Raw genomic sequence first — 17,567 nt, 5'->3', positions numbered from 1 at the left:
ATTTTGCTCTGAAACCAGAACATTAATGCTAATTTAAAAAAAACATATGATAGTTGTATAAAATCTTATACTGTAATAAATATAGTTCCAAATCTGAAACGTGTATCTTTCAGGACGGAAAAAAAAAAAAGCTGTTCTTCTCAGCTTTATTTTCTATTATTCAAGAATATATTGGTACTATTTTGAAAAACATTACCATGGCATTTCTACAGTTTCTGTTTCCTGGTTCCTTTTCATTCGCTTGGGCTGTCTTTGTCACTGTCTGTTAACATCATGATAACTCAATGAATTTTTGGAAATGCATAGAAAGCTTTTTGCACAGAAGGGTGTGTTACCTGAAGCTGCAACTGCATATAACCATGTGTTTTTTGTAATGGACCTGCACGGTAGCCTATCTTGGCCACCAGTGAGGCTCTGGGGTGAGGGATGGTCGTAGTTGTTGCCCATCTGGGAACTTCTTCTGGGAGCATCTCCTTTTCAGCAGCTTACTAGGAGGTATCAGGTGTGCATCTGATTTTCATGAAGGACCGCAGGCTCTGTGATGGACTTGACTTGCAACTCACCTTTTCTCTCACAATACTTAAGATTTTCCCAGACTTAAAACTGATAAATTTTTATTATCAGTGAAATCATAGCACTTACATCTCAACTGCTTTTACATATGTGCAGTTACCTTTTTTTGAAGAACTCACTAGATAACAAGAAGTCTGGTAGTAGGAACATTTTTGGATTTCATTTTAAGAATATTTCTGACACTGGGAAATATTTAGGTCAAAGCCATATTTATTATATTACTAAACTCAAGAAGATTGTAGCTGTGATCTTGGCCAAGGTTAAGAAAAACCACTTGGTTGCTTAAAAAAAAAATCCATAGTTGTAGTGAATTGCAGTGCAAGTATGTATAGCTACTACCTGTAGTAGATTGTAATATGCAGGAGTTTCTGGTCTGTAGAGACAGAAGTTCTGACCCATGGCTTTTTGTGCAGAAATGGTAACTGAGAAGAAGCTTTTCATGGCTATCCCTCCATGCTAAAAAAGGGATCAAGCAGGTGGATGCACAAATGGTGATGTGAACTTCAAGGCTGTGATGTATGACCCAGCCTAGTTCTTCCTTAAACCACAGCTCCATGGTGTGAAGAGTTTTGGCAGATCTTCTGGTTTTAGTCCTAGTTTCTTCCTTCTCGGCTGACTGCTGAGATCTCCCTGTAGTTAGGCATTTGTCATTCTCTGCTGTGATGACAGGTTGGATATGATGAAATGGATCAAGGGGTTGATCAAGGTCAAAACCAACTCTCTGCTGTGGTCCACCTGGTGTTTCTTTAACCAAATCACTACATGCATCAGGATCCATCTCACAGCCCCAAAAGCAGTTATTTTGGTGCAGTTAGGGGCAATACACTGTCATGAGTCAGAAGTATAGGGACCCCTTTAGTTAAACAAGTGCTGAAAGCCTTGTGTTGCTGAAGGATTGCAGCCTCAAGAGGTTGTTTTCATTAATTTTATAAATGGCCTACGTTTTACAAGGTAAAAAAAGGTACCTAATTTTTTCAAAGATAGTTTGAAGAAGTGAGCTTCTATTATGCTTTCTCTGTTCAGTTGTATTTTGCCCTCTGAAGGTGATAGGATAACATAAAATGAAGCAATGCTTCATTTCATGTGTGTAGTTTTTCACCTTGGAACATGGTATGTCATCTTCAGCAATGACACTCCTAACTTTCATGTGCTGCGTTTTTTGTCACCTAGACAAGAAAGTGATCGGATTGATGCCTAAGATTGTAGTCGGTTTTACTAAGCATGAATCTGACAAGCAACTTGTATTAGTTTGCATGTAGTCACCATATGAAATCTTTCATTAGGGGTTAGATCCACAGTTCTACTAGTGCAGCCTGCTAGCATGCTATGTGTTGTTTTATGTGTGTATGCCAGCCTGTGGAATATATTTGATATTTTTCTGGCACAATTGTATAAATTTTTGTTTAAAGATCCATTACTTGTTTTCTACACAGTAACTGTAAATTAAAATACTACATCTTGATACAGAAATTGCATTTGAAATTAATGTTTTTTTTTTTCCTTTGCTTCTGCTTGGATTACTATCAGTAGATTCTAAGAGGGCATGATTCCAAACTTAAATGTTGCGTTCAACCAAACAACAAATAACTTAGAAGTAAAAGTACTTTCAAGGCATATACACATCCAATTCTATGTTATAACATTGTTTTCTGCCTTGGTAAAGACTTGTTCAATTATAATAGTAGTTGTTTTTTTTTCTTAATGGAGTAAAAAGTCGACATATGAAATACTCAGGAGCTGAAGGTGATGAAAGTGTAAGTTTTGCATTAAAACATTTTCAGCCGAGTATATCCTAAGGGGAAAAGAAGACTGTAGGAGGTAAATGACTTAATTAGGATGCAGCTAAAAATTCTCTCAAAATAAGCATCTATTGTATAAGCTAAGGCACCAAGCAGCACGAGTATAAATATGCAACTTCAGGGCAGAGCTGATTTTCACTCTCAACTTTAGATCATCATTTTGGGATGTACTCACATTAACGCTCTCTGTACCACCCAAGTTCCCAAACAATTTCAGATTCCACAAAAGCCGGTAATTTTATTTGTTTGGGGTAAATTTAGCAAGCTGCTCCTGATTACACCTTAGCCCGGGACCATCTGTTGATGGTGAGCCTCTCAATGGAGTCGTTCCTGCAGGCAATGAATGGGAAAAGGAGTGGAGCACCAGTGCTGTTACTAAGCAGATGCATGCTATCAGTGAACGTCCTTCCCGCCTTTCAAGCTGCCAGCTCTCGGTATTGATGGAGTGTCATATGCCTGCAAGCCATTGGAGCCGACGGCAAGGAGAAGTGCTCTCTTGGGGCCCATTCATCACGTCTTTCTGCTGGGGTCTGATAGAGACAGGGTTCTGAAGGCACAGTTTTGTGTAAGAACAGAATAGAAGGCCTGATCCTTCTGCGCTGTTATCCAAATTGCACAAGACCATGTGTGCGCTTTGCAGCAGTAAACTGTCAAAAGACTCCCATCACAAATAAGAGGATACAGCTGCTATTCATAACAAAACAAGAAAACCCCAAAGTGTCAAGGTTATGTTATTTTAAGTCTGTTTCTAATACTGAGGTTCCTGGTAGTTAACTTAAGATGCCAGAAGAAAAACACCATTTTAGGAAATAATGTTTAGGAAATCTGTCCTTGACATGCTGGAGAATTTTTAATTGCTTGTTTTTGATAATGCTGCTAAAGGTGCTCTAAGTTTACTGTTGTGTTGGGGCTTCTTTGTTTTGGTTTAGAGGTTTCTTCAGACTATTGTGAACAGCAGCCCTCTTTGAGCAGTGAGGTTTGGAAAACAGGTTGTGTAAGATAACATGACTGGCTTCATCCTGTGTCTTGAAACAATTGGAAGAGAGAGGTGGACAGGCAGTGTGATGGACTAGATAATGGGTTGTCTGTTAAACACTAGGAAGCCTGAACAAGATCAATGAAGTGAAATGACTGGTTTACAGTTTGATTGTAAGTGGTGTACAGCTCACTTCAGACAACCAGCAGTGTGCTGCTCATTAGAGTTAGCAGCTTCATTTAAATCGCTTTCTGAGCCAGGGTGGAAGGAGAATTTACCAGTGCTGCACAGATAACAGTGTGTGCTGCGGCAGCTCCACTTGATCCACAGTTTCTGTAGATGAGCCATGTAGTCTGGTCACTTCCATTAGCGCTCAGCTTTTGTGAACCAGGTAAGGCAGGAGAAAGAGACAAGGAAGGAATTGCATATCCATCAAAACCCTTCTGTACTGTGCCCACTGTATACATTTAAGAACCAGGTTTTCTTATTTTAGGAAAATGTAAGTGATGAGAGTCACTACCAGAAGGTCCTGATATCATAAAATTAATGAATGTATGTTCAATTTAGGTTTATGACAAAAATTTTATACTGCATATTTCACATAAAATGGGTGACTACAGAGTAAAGTTTGCTGACCTATATTCAGTATCACCTGTCAATATTGAGTATTTTCTCTTCTTGAGAGTAAAATACTTGGTGTTTCTGATTAGGTGAAGACAGTTCTGTTTCTAATGCTGGAATTTAAAAAATGCAAGATTTAATCTTCAGTGATGATTGGCCTAGTCCAGTAAATTACTGATGAAACAGCACTATGCAAGTTGTAATTCTGTGCAGAAACTGCTTAAGTATATAGTCCACGGAAGAAGTGAGCTAAAAGTGTTAGTTGGAGCTGGGGGATTTTTTTATTACATTTTCATTTTTCTTAATGAAATAAAATCTTATCTATTGTTATGACAGTCAGTAATTAAAAAAACCCCAAACAACAGCTTATCCTCACAAATTTTAGGAATTATTTGTTTAACAGTATCCTTTGCTATCATAAACTGGATTAATTTCTGGCTAGTGTGCAGCATTGAAGAGAGAGCTGGCCAATGTGCAGAAGAGGCACGAGACGTGGGGTGAGGAAAACAGAGCATATCATCCAGGGTCATAGAGCATTTTACCAATCAAATTCGGATTTGAAAAGAAATGACTGCACTAAATCTGGAAGCCAGTTTGCTAGATTCTATCAGGTTGTACTTCAAGCAAATAGAGAAATAATCAAAATCTCTGTAAGAGTTCATCTTATTCATTTTGGGGACTAGACTTGGTTGTACTCACTGACTCCAAAAAAAGGCATTTATGGGTGACTCTTCAGTTTGTATGTCCCCACTAATCCCATTCTGCTTTCATTGACGTCAACATAAAAATTGTCTGATTTTTGAATAGAGCTGGTCGAACTCTTTGTAGATTTAACTGTGGTATTTGAGGTCAGTTCTAGCTAATGATCCATATGAAATGGTGCTCACTAGCTTCCTAAAAGGTCTCTATAGGCAATAACCTAAATCATAAAGACATCTGAATAAATCTGTGTGCCTGGCCAAGCTTGAAATGTCTCTTAGCAAATCAAAAGGAATTGTTTTTTTCCAGGTCGTGGCAGCTGGCTGTTCGAGAGAGATGTTCAAGAGTATTTTGTTCTTCTGGTCTTATTTGGTGATAGAGAACTACAGTTCAGTCTTCATTTCTGGCACAGTGGTGTCAAGGTTGCATGGTGCAGCATGGCACTTACTTTGACATATTTAGAGATCATGGATGTAGCACAGAACTGCCCCTGAAATTCTCAACTGTTAAGACAGTGTAAAACAATAAAAAAACAATGCATGTGTCATTGACCTTAAACAGGGGTAAAGGTCTAGCCTGTTTGAGTTCAGCTTTTATGCCTGGCAGTAAGATATGGAAGAGAAAAGAAAGGTACTTTAGAAATGCATGAAGACAACAGCAGCACAAACCCATTTTTGTACATTTTTAAAGATGGTCTGTTGGATGAAATAGTAACATACAATAAAACATTAGGGCATTTGGTCAGATTGGAAAATACAGATTAATGGCATCCTGATTTCCTCACTGTAATGGAAACACATGATAGAAATGTTAACATTCTGTACCAAGTTATAAATCATAATCTTCCTTTCTTCCCACTATTCCCCTATGTAGCCTTTTTTTCAAAGAACCCAAACAAAAAAAAAGCTCAAAAAGCAGACTACTTGTTTATGGTAAGCTGTTGCAATCAGGAGGAGATAATGTCAACATCTGCTGATGGGACCTTGCAGCCTGGGTCAGGTTGCAGAAGTATGCCATTTGAATTAGGAGAGGAGAAAAGGCTCTAGTCAATAGACTGTCACAGAGCCAACTCACAGCTGCCTTGGAGCTATTGATCAGGATGATTTCACCAGGCAAATTATCTCTACCAGAATGGCTGTGGGGCACCACAGAGCTGAGTCACTGGCCTGTTTTTGTTTATTTTGCTTTCTCCAGGTATTTTTTGTGGTTTACCTCTTCTGTGATCTGTGTGTCATTCTGTGCTTGAGGATTGATCCATCTGTGTTGGTAATACTCGCACCTCAGGGCATTCATATCTTTTCTCCTGTGTTGAAATAAAGCATTACAAAAAAAAAATGGCTTACACTGACAGGGAAAGAGTTGTCTGGAAGAAATAAACTCTCCTTCATGGAACCTTTAATTAAAAGCAGAAAACCCCGTATTTTTCCTGGTGTCATCATTAATTGATACCTCTATATTTACCATACATCTGAGCTAAAGCTTTTACTAGGTGTTTACTTTAAGTGTAAGGATTTATGGGCTTTTTTTGTAATTACCCATGCCTGTTTCAAAATATGATAATCACAGCTTCAGAGTGAAAATATGTCAGGAATTTTACCCCACAAAAACAAAGTGTGGGTGATATGAACATGTGAAGAGAATGCCTCAGAAAAGAAAAGTACAAACTAGTGCTGATAGAAAATAAGCAAAGAGGATTAAGTTTTCTTGCTATATATAAACTTCTGGTTTCACATATACCACAATTTTAAAATATGAATTACCCTGGATACTGGGGAGGGCTTCCTAGTAACATTGTGCTTGACCCTATAAGTGAATAGTTGATGACAAGTGAGAAACAGAGTTCTTCAGCACTAACAGCATGTGATTTTTGTCATGGGATTTAGAGAAGTACTGCATACTATGTTGGGTCAGCAGATATTCTGAATTATAAGCTGTACAGTTACTTATTTAAAATACATCCAGGCATTAGACTGCTACTAAAGAGCCTGCAGGCTGAGGTTGTAACCTGGAGAAATTGTTACAAAACTAGAATGGCTGTTGTGTTTGTTTTGTCAAGCAACTGGCAAGCCTGAGCTGTTTAGGTCTGTTATGTATGACTTTTGCTGTGGTGACATAGTTCATACATGCTAGCAGAAAAAAAAAAGGAAAGTTTTTTCCTCCTCTAGACAGAGCACCCTGAAGAATAGAGGGACAAAGGATGTGCCATTAGAAAAGTGCCTTATTTCTATTATAATTGTCACTGTTTCTAGGTCTGTTTTGTGACACTGAAACTGGAAATTATATTTTAGTCCCCATGCTGTCATCTTGGGATATATTTGGAAGTGTCTTCCACTGGCCACTTTGCCTTGTAATGATTGATTATAGTGATCTGTATGAGTAGTCCTGGACTTCAGAAAAGACCCAATCTAACACCCCTTGAGGCTTCTCGCTGCAGGCACTCAGAGGAGGACATGAATAATTTTGCAGTTTAAAGCCTTTTTGAATGTGGAATGCTCTTAGACTGCAATAACTGTGTCAGTGAGTAGCTGTTTTGGAACAGCTACTGCACTTCAAATTCATAGCCTGTCATATTTGGGAATAATTTTTCCATGTAGACAGGACTCAGGGAGGATAGAAGCAGCTGCTCTGTTTACCCATGCGATCAGGAAGATATTTCTTTGATTTTGGAATTGTTCATGCAGGACAGACACGTTACAAGTATTAATCCGGGTGCAGACTGGAGAACTCCTCATAAGCTCCCCACCAATATCTTCCTCATTTAAAAAACTAGGAGGTGTGAGATGTAGACAGTTCTTGAACTGAAAAATTCAGTGAGAATTTTAGCTGAAGGTTGTGGAGTAGCTCTCAGGTCTGGTTTCTGACTGTGAAAATGTATAAACTTGATTGGGGTTGTTGTAAAAATAAATATGTATCACATCAGTACTACAGCCTGCTAAATATTAACAATTTTGCAGTCGGTCCTCTTTACATTTTTTGCAGTCTCTTAAACACCTGATACAAAGTTCTAAAAAAGTGTTGTGGAGGATTCCTGAGTAATCCTGAGATAAGCAATGAGATAAGCCCCCCTATTCAGAATGCATATCAGTGTTACATATATAGAGAAAGATCAATTGAAATTGCTAGATTTTGTTTGCAAACTTATTTTCTTTGCAAGGAATTTTACTGGTATAGAATGCACCAAATTTAGGCCATTCAAGAAAACTTAGCTGACTTTGCAGGAGGAGAAGTCACAATTTCCATTCTGTTGGCTCAGCTGTGAGGATGTCTACAGGGTTTTGGTTCACTGATAAACATTCTTACTGCAGTTTAAAAATAATAGAATGAACCAGATTAATCTAATTTCCCTGTTCATCTTGTCCTGGAAGCAGTATAAGACACACCAAAAAAACAAATCCCAAAGTATTAATGCTGTTCTGAAACTTTGTACAGTAATTTCTCATGATATAACTATAGTTCTTTGGTTATTCTGTTGCAGTGGCATGATTTGATATCCTCATGCAGATAAATATGAATGTAATGTTCTTTCTGGATAAGCAACTCCCTTTATAACAGTGGCTATCTTGGCAGAGAGGTGCTTTTTTTACCTTTATTTACTTACCTCCGAGTTGGCGCAAAATTTGGGCCTTTTGGGGAAACTGCTCTGTATCAGAAGATTTTGATCAACCTATGGAGGAATGAAACAGTGAAATAAGAGAAAATTATGCCCTTGCATATACAGTGTGGGTTTTGTAGCAGGTGGCATAGGGCTTTTTGTTTCATTGGGGTTTTTTGTTGTTGTTTTTTCGTCTGGGTTTTTAAAATTTGATTACTATTACTTCTTTTGTCCAGCAGTGATTTCCAGTCTCAGCTGTGATTGATATTCTGAGTGGGTTGGTTTAGCTAAGAGACAGAGGAGATTTAGTGAAGAGACAAAGAGGTGTGGGAGCTGGGGTCCAATTACTCAACACACGGTGCTGCCGAGCCCTTTAATTTTTGTTATCAGTTATTCACTTAAGATAAGAATTCTGTAGATAAAGTTGATCTTCGAGGAGAGGAATGGAGGAGAAAGAGAGGTTTAATTGGCCTTTGGTACATTACTCCAGAGTGCTTTGCCATAAACCATCTTTTTAAAAACCCAGAAGTATTCTGTTTGTGCTAAATAAGCAAAAGCCACAAGTGAGAGCAAATACAGATTGAAATGTTTGTTCCTTGGTCTCTGGTTCGGTCCATGGTTTGTTCCTGTCACTGGGCTTGTCTTAATTTCTAGGAGCCCAGTGAAGAGTTACTTTAGGTAAACCTTAACTTAAGGTTACTTAAGGTTTACTTAAGGTTTTTCCCATTTCAGGGTGAGGCCTTAGAACCCACCTTGGTCTTATTTTTATTAACTTAATTTTGTTCCCAACTCTGCTCTCAGATCAGTGCTTTGTCTTGGGAGAAGACAAGAAGATGCTCTCCTGTGCTGACAGGAGAGCATCATTAAGGAAAGCCAAGAGGTTCCTGTTTTGGACCTGCAATTATAACACTTAAGTAGTTGAGGAGAGATTGCAATGCTGCATAAAGATTAATTATAATTCTCTGCACGTTGATGCCTTCGAATAAGAGTACTTACCTGGCTTTTTTTTGTCAGTGTTGTTGGAAAATAATGATTATAGTGATCATGTAATCTTCCTTTTTCACATGATAAGATGATGCTTTTGATAGTGCAGGGATACTTGCGTTGATGAGTGGGGAAGGATGTAATTAACCAGCAGTTAGGTAATTTATTAATTTACCACATGGAGAACACTGTACCTCTCATGAAGGCTTGAGATATTTTTTTCTTTTGCAGAGCTGTTGGAATAGGTAGATTCTAGAAAGAGTATGGATTCATCTGTAGAGTACAGATTCATAAGCCAGCCAGCTGGCTCTTTTCACCTACTGTTTTGGATATGATGTGATGGCTGCTTCTTTACCATTTTTTGGTCTTTCCTGTTGCCTCCTTCTGAAGTTTCAGAAGTTTTGCAGATGCAGTTAGAAAGAAAAGCACATCTCTTGTATTGTATTCCACATAAGTGCATCTGCTCTCTCAACCTTTCTTTTGCAAGCACACGCAGGACCGGTGAAGAGCTGAATTATTTTCTGTCATTGATCAAAGGTAATAAGGTTTCTAAATTTATTTCACAACTGTTTTTCTGCTGTCACAAGCACCTGTGCATTGACAGTAAAAACACATAAGTGCTTCTATGGCTAAATTTCCATCCACCCTGTTGTTTCTTACTGCTGATGATGGCTGTGATAGAAGGATCAACTCTCCCTTTCTGAATACAGGGCTGGCTTCTGGAAGAAATACCTGCTTAGCATGTGTGCTGCTCAGGCTTTCTCTGAAAGACTTTGAAACACATACAAAAAGATAAAATAGTAATTTTTTATACTTCTCTTAGAGCTGACTGACATACCAGGAAAAAGATGTTTCTGTATCATTAGAGTGTCTTTGGAGTGAGATGGTCCAGATAATTAAAGAAGTAACTTGAAAATTAAATTGCCTTGTAAATGTTCTAACTTATCCTAACATGCTCGTTTGGTATTTTCAAAAGATGAAATTATTTTATCTATCATGTGCAGGAGATATGGTTCAGATTCACTCATATGAAATACCACAAGACAGAATACTGGAGTCAAACTGAATCCTTACAATTCATGTTATGATATAAAGAAGGTGAAAGATCAGAATACTTCATTAAATCAAAAGGATCTTCAGTAACTGGGAAACCATGTTCATATACTGTTACTTTTTTTTTCTTTTTAAAAGATTCTCAAGAAGGAGAAATTATGAGAGCAAAGTCTATAGTTGATAGAGTCAATATAATACAAAATAAATGTGCAGAATTACTACTCCAGAATTTTTCTGATAGAATATTTATACACTGAAGTAGCAACTCACAGGATGCCTGCTATCATAAAACAGGTCACAATAATCTAATTTAGGTCACAAAATAGGTTTTACTTTTTTAAAACAATAAAATGAGAGGGTTTATTGCAATCAAACACTAAAAGTGGATGCATATCTAAATATATATTGGGTTATTATGTTATATTTCATTGGTTATTTAGGTGGAATTGCTATTTTTAAATGCTGTCATTGACTGAAGCCATAGGTAAAGGCTAGTAGAAATACAGTTATTCCTGTGTCTTGCTCACTGCCACAATAATGAATTATGCCATACTTTTACTGCACTAGACTTATTAAAGTCATGCTGTCAAGCATTTCAAGTAAAGAAAATGCCTATTTATTGTCTGTTTCCATTCTTCCAGGTTTAAAATATTTTTTAAACCTACTCTTATTCATAATCATACCAAGAAACATAAGGTGTTTGACACATAAATGCTTAGTGGGTTTGTTTTAGATAAACTTCCTTTGTGTCTCAGTACTTTTAGATTATGGTCCTTTTATGCCTGAGACCTGCAATCTCTTTTTAGCCACAGTAATTACTACATGAGCTGGTAAAAGTAGTCAGGTTCATGCAGTAAGTAAGTCCTACACCAGCCACCACTGATACTATGACCTAACAGTTTTCACCAAGGTGGAAAAAATACCCACTGTCACTATTTTGGAATAGCTTGAAAAAACTCAGAGCATCAGCTCCACCAGAAACACAATTCTCAGCAGCAACTTCTATTTAATTTGTTATCTTTTGGGCTCTCCATTTTGAAGAGGAATTGTTCACATCTGAATTAGTCCTGGTCTTTTCTCTGTGGTAATGATTTTCAATAGAGGGGTGTTATGGAAAAGAGAAGATGATATGTTGCTGGTGGATTTCATAATGTTTTTAAAGATCAAAATACAGCTTTGACAAGCAAAAATTACTGTATAATTGCTATAAAACCCAGATTTTTTTTTTGGATACAAAGTGCAAAGCTGGAATGAAGATGTACAAATAGGTAATGAACAGCAGGAGATTGGAATTTTGTGTGTTCAAATTATGTAAGTTTTTTTAATGCATCTTGCAACACTTTTTGCTTCCATAATCCTTTGGGGAAGGTACATAGCATCTATTTTTTCTTGCAGGTAAAACTATAACAAGCTAAAGATAATTATGAGTGTGAGATTTTTACTGGTGTTCAACAAGCACCTTTGACTAATAGTTGTGAACCAGCCTGATTAGTAATTAACAATCTGATCCCCACAAACACAGAGTGCAAACCCCAGTGGTGCAGCTTTGTGATAAAGCTGCATCAGGAGAGGACAAGTAACAATTCCTTGCAGTCTTTCTCAATTATTTCTCAATTATGTTTTTTAATCTCTGTTTTGGTTTTTTTGGGGTTTGTTTTTGTTTTTGTTTTTGTTTTTTTATAATGCACCTAAAGAGCTCCATTTATTTGCTTCTGCCACTAGTGACCAGGGATTTACTGACCTGTGGACAGAACTTGAGTTGTGTAGGAAACCATTCAGAGCTGAAATTGGCCGCAGTAGCCTCACCTGCTGACGATGTGCAGAGTGCAGGAGCCCTGCAGTCCCGGGGTGAAGATCTCCTCCACTGAAGGGCAGGCAGAACTTGTAGTATTTGCTCTTTCAGGCAGAGGTGTGTATGTGTATGAGTGTGAAAAGAAAGTGAGAATTCCTTTGGGAAGGAAGCTATAACACATCATCTGTAATGCAGAGCTGTGTAAAGGATTTCTTAGGGGAAAAACTTGTGCTTTCTTTCCAAGTGTAATCCAGGGTGAAATCCTTCCTGTGAGTAAATTGTGCTCTACATCATTGTATTTATCTTGTATTTTCTAGGAGTAGATACAATAGCTGTGGGTGGATCCATCTCTTATACTAGCAACTCACTTTGGGCTACAATTTCCCTGCTTAATCTGTATTTGTAGGTCTTTTAGTAATTAAAGTTTTACTGGAATAAGTCTTAAAGCAGACCACTATCAGTCAAGTGAGGAAGTGTAGCAGTGGCTGTTGCTGACCTGGGAGAGTTCCAGGTGCAGTGCATTCACTATGATTTAAACTATGAGGGCAGGTGAAGTCAGAGCAAGATGCTATCTGATAAAAACTATAAAAAAAAAAAACCCAAAAAAACCAGACAAACAAAAGAACCAAATCAAACCAAATCAAAAAAAAAAAAAAACCCGACAAAACCAAAAACCAAGCAAAAAAATTTAAAGAGTGAAAACCCCTCCAACTTCAAGGAAAGGGAGAGTTGGATATCACACACACAAAAAATTGAGCCAGACTTTGGATAGTGATTTAAAAAAACTAACAAAAACTCCACCCAACAAAACCCCACAAAAACATGAAGTGAGCCATATGTTAATTAAATGGGATTTTTGATTGATCACAAAGTAGACAATGGTTGAGGGGTTGCTTTTCATAGGAACAGTGTTTGGTAAACTTCTGCCACGTGGGTATTTAATAGGAAGTCTCTACTAGGCTTGAACTGGAGGGGGAAGAGCTCTTCTATTATGCATAAATATTTTTCTAGCCAAGTAAATCGTGTAGCTATTTACTCTTAATTCATCAACAATGTGATGGGATGAAGATGACAAATAAAACATGAAATGCTGTATAAGAATATTTCCCACTTGAATACATTTAATATGATGCCTCAGTCTTTTGTGAATCTCGATAATAGGTGCAGAATAATCAGAAAAAAAAATCTAAAGACTCATCTGTGAAGATGACCCTATTGACTTTTTTGCTACAGGTTGTATTTTCCTGCTGACCAGAAAAAAAATTTTGTCAAATTATTTTTTACCAATCTTAGCTGATGCAGTTAATTCTCTTCTGTAGTATTGCAAACATCAAAATTTTGCCTGTTTCATCAGTTTCCATGAGTCACAAAGACTGGTTTGTTTTTTTTTTTTTTTCTGTCCTTGTGAGCTAACACTTAAAACTTTCTAAAGGGTGTTGGGATACATGATGGATCTGAATGTGAGTCGTTATGAATAACAACAGACCTGCTTCATATATTGCTAAGTATGATGTAAATTGAAAAAATAAATGCCTTTTGCTTTAAATGAGATAAAGTGGGAACAATTGGATGTCTATCATCCCTTTTAATTCCTCATTGAAGTAGTACAAAACTAGACCATAAATTGAGGATAGAGATTAAGAAGTTAAATCTTCCTATAAATAAAGGGTTAAAGATTTCTGTACTTAATGAAACTTCACAGTTTTTCATCTTTCAATACTCCCAGCCACAGCCTGTATTGATTGGAAGAGTCTGCATTTGTTTAACATTAGACAGTTCTGGAATTGCACATGTTCTTAAACAGAAAATTTTTAGGCAAAACTTCAGTCCATAAAGTTTCAATTCAGTAATTTAGGATCAAAATTGAAGGTTAATGGAAGTTAATGCAGCATTCATATTTTTCATGCTTTTCATTCATTTAGAAGGTTTGTTCTTGTAACATTTCTGGCATTCAGGAATAATGCAAGGTCTGCAGTCCCAATAAATCCCCGATAAGCTGGGAGATTTCGGGTATCTTCAGTTAAGCTGCCAGCTCCCAGAGGAATCGCAGGCATTGACCTTGTGGGAGAAGTTCCTTTTCCTCAGTGGAACAGAGTTCTCAGTGGTGTTCGTGAAGCTGCACCAATGTCACCTCTCTGTTCTAATTAAGAGTTGCCGGGAATCTGACAACTAAGGATATCATGAATCAACTTTATTGTGGATTACTGTGGGAGGACAGCAGATAGTTCTAAAGCAAGTAAAGATCGGAAAGGAAAACAATGCTGACCACGTGGACTGCAGCAATTTGCATGAAATAAGTGTCCAAGGAGAGGATTTAATCACTTACAAATGACACCTCCTTGTGAGAGCAATATCAAAGAAAAGGTTTAGGCACTTACCAGCTAAAACATGGAAGTATCTGACAAATTGCTTAGGGATAAAAGCTTTAAAGGTACTGAAGAATATATTTTCTCTCTTACCTTGTGGCTGAAGTATTGGGGGTTTTTTTCCAGAATGGCTTGTGCATTTTAAGTGCCTTTGTATAAAACCAAGGAAATTATTCCAGTATTATGTTTGTTAGTGTTAGAACATGCCTTTAAACTGCCGGATAAAAGGCATGTACCCAGCCCCCCTTTTCATTATTTAAAAAGACAGTGGCTATGACTGTTTGTTGCAGAAAGTCCAATCCTGTCTTTAAATGCTGCTTTAAATGTTGCTTTAAAAGCCAATCTTCCCATGTCCCTGGTAGAAATAATTTAAGCAGCTGCTGTCCCCAGTTGTCCATTAATACGAACATACATGAAAATATAACTAGCTGTCTAAGAAAATCTAAGCTTTCAGTATAGATTTACTTGACCCAGCTTCAATACTGGTTGAAGTTAGCATCACTGGCTTGGTTCAGATGCAGCTTGGGGTGCAACTGGCTGTTTTTTGCTGATAATAACAAAAGGAAGATTCACCAGTTGGGGACAGTGATGTCCTGTCCTTCAGCAGGTTTCATAATGTTTTCCTACTGGGTGAAATGTTCCAAAGGACTTGCTCCCAAAGGACTTGGAGCCCCAGTGGGAAGTAGGGAGAGTGGTGGTCCACACTACTGTGTTCTAATTTGGCTTCAGACACTGATGTCCACAATACTGGACATCAGCAAAGACACTTTTAATGACACAGACATGCTACCAGGCTCATGAATAGAGATTATTTATTTAGTTGTGTGTTTTCTTCTAATTCAAACCAATCACTCTTGATGAAAGTAAACGATGGACCTGTTTCAGATTTAAAAGTTTGTTTGGTTCATTTTTAACTAATTATTATCCAGTACTTTTAAAAATAAGGTGTACAAAGATTGTAAGCTATAGACACTATGGTTACTTGGACCCATGAGAGGGAGGAGAAGGTTTCTGATTTTCACAGGAATGTAAACAGAGCTATTTTCTGAGGAATAGCTAAAAATGAGAAATTGAACTAGATAAGAATAAGAAAGCCCCGAACATACAGATAGTATAGTCTTGAAGGATTATGAAAAACAATAGGTGCTATTTATGCAGTTCTGTCCAAAAAGAAAAGAAAGTAAGGGAGGATAGGGTAGTTTGGGGTCTAAATGATGTAATCTCCAGGGAAAAAAAAGACCATATTTGTTAAACTATATAGGAAAAAAAATCAGAAGATAATATGGCTTTGTTCACAGTATTACATAAAGACGATTAAGGATGGGAAACAAGCTGCTTAAATACTGTAAACTAATTAGTGCAATGAATTGTTTTCCCGAGGTTCATGAGATATGAAACATTGGCACCAGTGCATGAAATACACCCTTCCTCAGTGCTCTTTTCAATTTATTTTTCTAAATAGCGTCACATGTGTATATAAAACAGAGCAGCCAAAAAGAAGGAGGTTACAGAGAGAGTCCAAAGCCTGTCAGATGATTGAGGCTGACGTTTTGTCATCTTAAGCCTGATACGGGAGGGCCCCCTTCTAATGCTGTGTGTAAATACCAGCTTCATTTTCTGCTATCGTGGGCTCCACTGCCGAAATGATGCTATGACAAGGCCCAGAGGGATTCCTATTGTTGCCCCTCCGTGCTAAGCTATGCACAAGCAAGCTGACAAGTTGCTAATTAGTTCAGCCAGCATTGGGGTGTCTGGGGGGAGGCAGGCAAACGGGGACACCGCTGGGGCTGTGACTGCATGAGTGGCTGGAAGGTGGCTGGACAGGGGAATAGCAGTGACAGGTGTTAGGCAGGGTAAGTGTTTCAGCAGCTCTGGATTTCTGTCTTTGTCAGTTTACACATGAATGGGGTAACAGGCCAGACCGTGCAAGTGTTCAGCACACACTGGTCTGTGTGCTGAAGTGGATTTATAATAGCAAGGTTGTAGTTTTAGTAAATGTGATTGTTTGTCGTTATAATTTGATAAATGTATCATGCATGTAGTTTGTTGAATCTTTTTTGTTGTGCACCATACCTAAACTCTTAATCAGAGGTGTCCAGTATTGTGATGTTTGTAAGATACTTCTTCTTCTAGATACTGAACACACTACCCAGAAATACAGCAATATGGATTCATCTTTTTTGAGGAATGTAGGATTATGTGGGATATGACCATATGGAACTCTACATAAACTGTCATATCAGATGAGAGTAATGCTTGGGGGGGCCTGCACAAGTATAAGAATAGTTTTGCTCAGAGAAAATGAGGAGGGAGAAATCCCTTTGTGATTATATGTTATATTTTTAATAGTACTGAAATACAAAGGCCAATGAACATTTCAATTTAGACAATAGCCCAAGGGCTTTTAAGTAATATCTGAGGGGCATTGAATATATAGCAGAGATAACATAATAAGGACATAGTGAATGCATCATTTAGATGAAGCTTCATGATCTGGAGATGAAGGGAGGAGGAGATATGACTTTTTCCTGTGGGTTTTGTAATGATTTTTTGTGTTCCATGGGACTCATGTGACATTCTGTTGTATGTAACCAGTGCAGAATTTGGAAGCTGTTCACATTTACATTATTACTTATGAAAATAAGTCTTGTCTAACTAGTTGAGGTGGTTTTTCTTGTTTGGGTTTTTTTGGGGGTATTTTTTGGGGGTTTTTTTGGGTTTTTTTTGTTGTCGTTCTTGGGGGGATTTTTTTGTTTGTTTTGTTTTTGGTTTTTTTTGTTTGGTTTTTTTTTTTTTTGTAAGTTTTCCATGAATAAGAATTTTCGTGCAAATGCTATGTCTTAGGTCACAATTGCATTGTATGCTTGAGGTTGAATTTCTTCAATGAAAGTATGCTTCAATGAAACAGGGGTTTGTTTGAAAAACGTAGCAATGGGTTTGGAAGAGAAAAAAAGGAACCAGGGAAAGGAAGGGAGGAGGGAGAGATGCTCTCAGAATCAATTACTATGTCATGTCCTACTTTCTAAAGCTCCATGGTAATGTCCTGTTTGGCATCAGAGGTACCTAGCAAGTTCTGCAGTAGCATCTGCAGCAAAGAAGCATTTCACTTGAA

At 37.6% G+C, this 17,567-nt stretch overlaps 1 protein-coding gene across 3 annotated transcripts in view; it reads left to right on the top strand.

Annotated features, from left to right (window-relative positions):
* Window positions 1-17,567, top strand: part of EFNA5 (ephrin A5) — a 211,603-nt gene that overhangs the window by 119,932 nt on the left and 74,104 nt on the right. The window lies entirely within an intron of this gene.

This window comes from Fringilla coelebs (assembly GCF_963513975.1).
Source record: "Fringilla coelebs genome assembly, chromosome: Z".
NCBI lineage: Eukaryota > Metazoa > Chordata > Aves > Passeriformes > Fringillidae > Fringilla > Fringilla coelebs.
The sequence above is the reverse complement of the archived record's forward strand: the minus strand, read 5'-3'. Positions and strand labels throughout refer to the sequence as shown.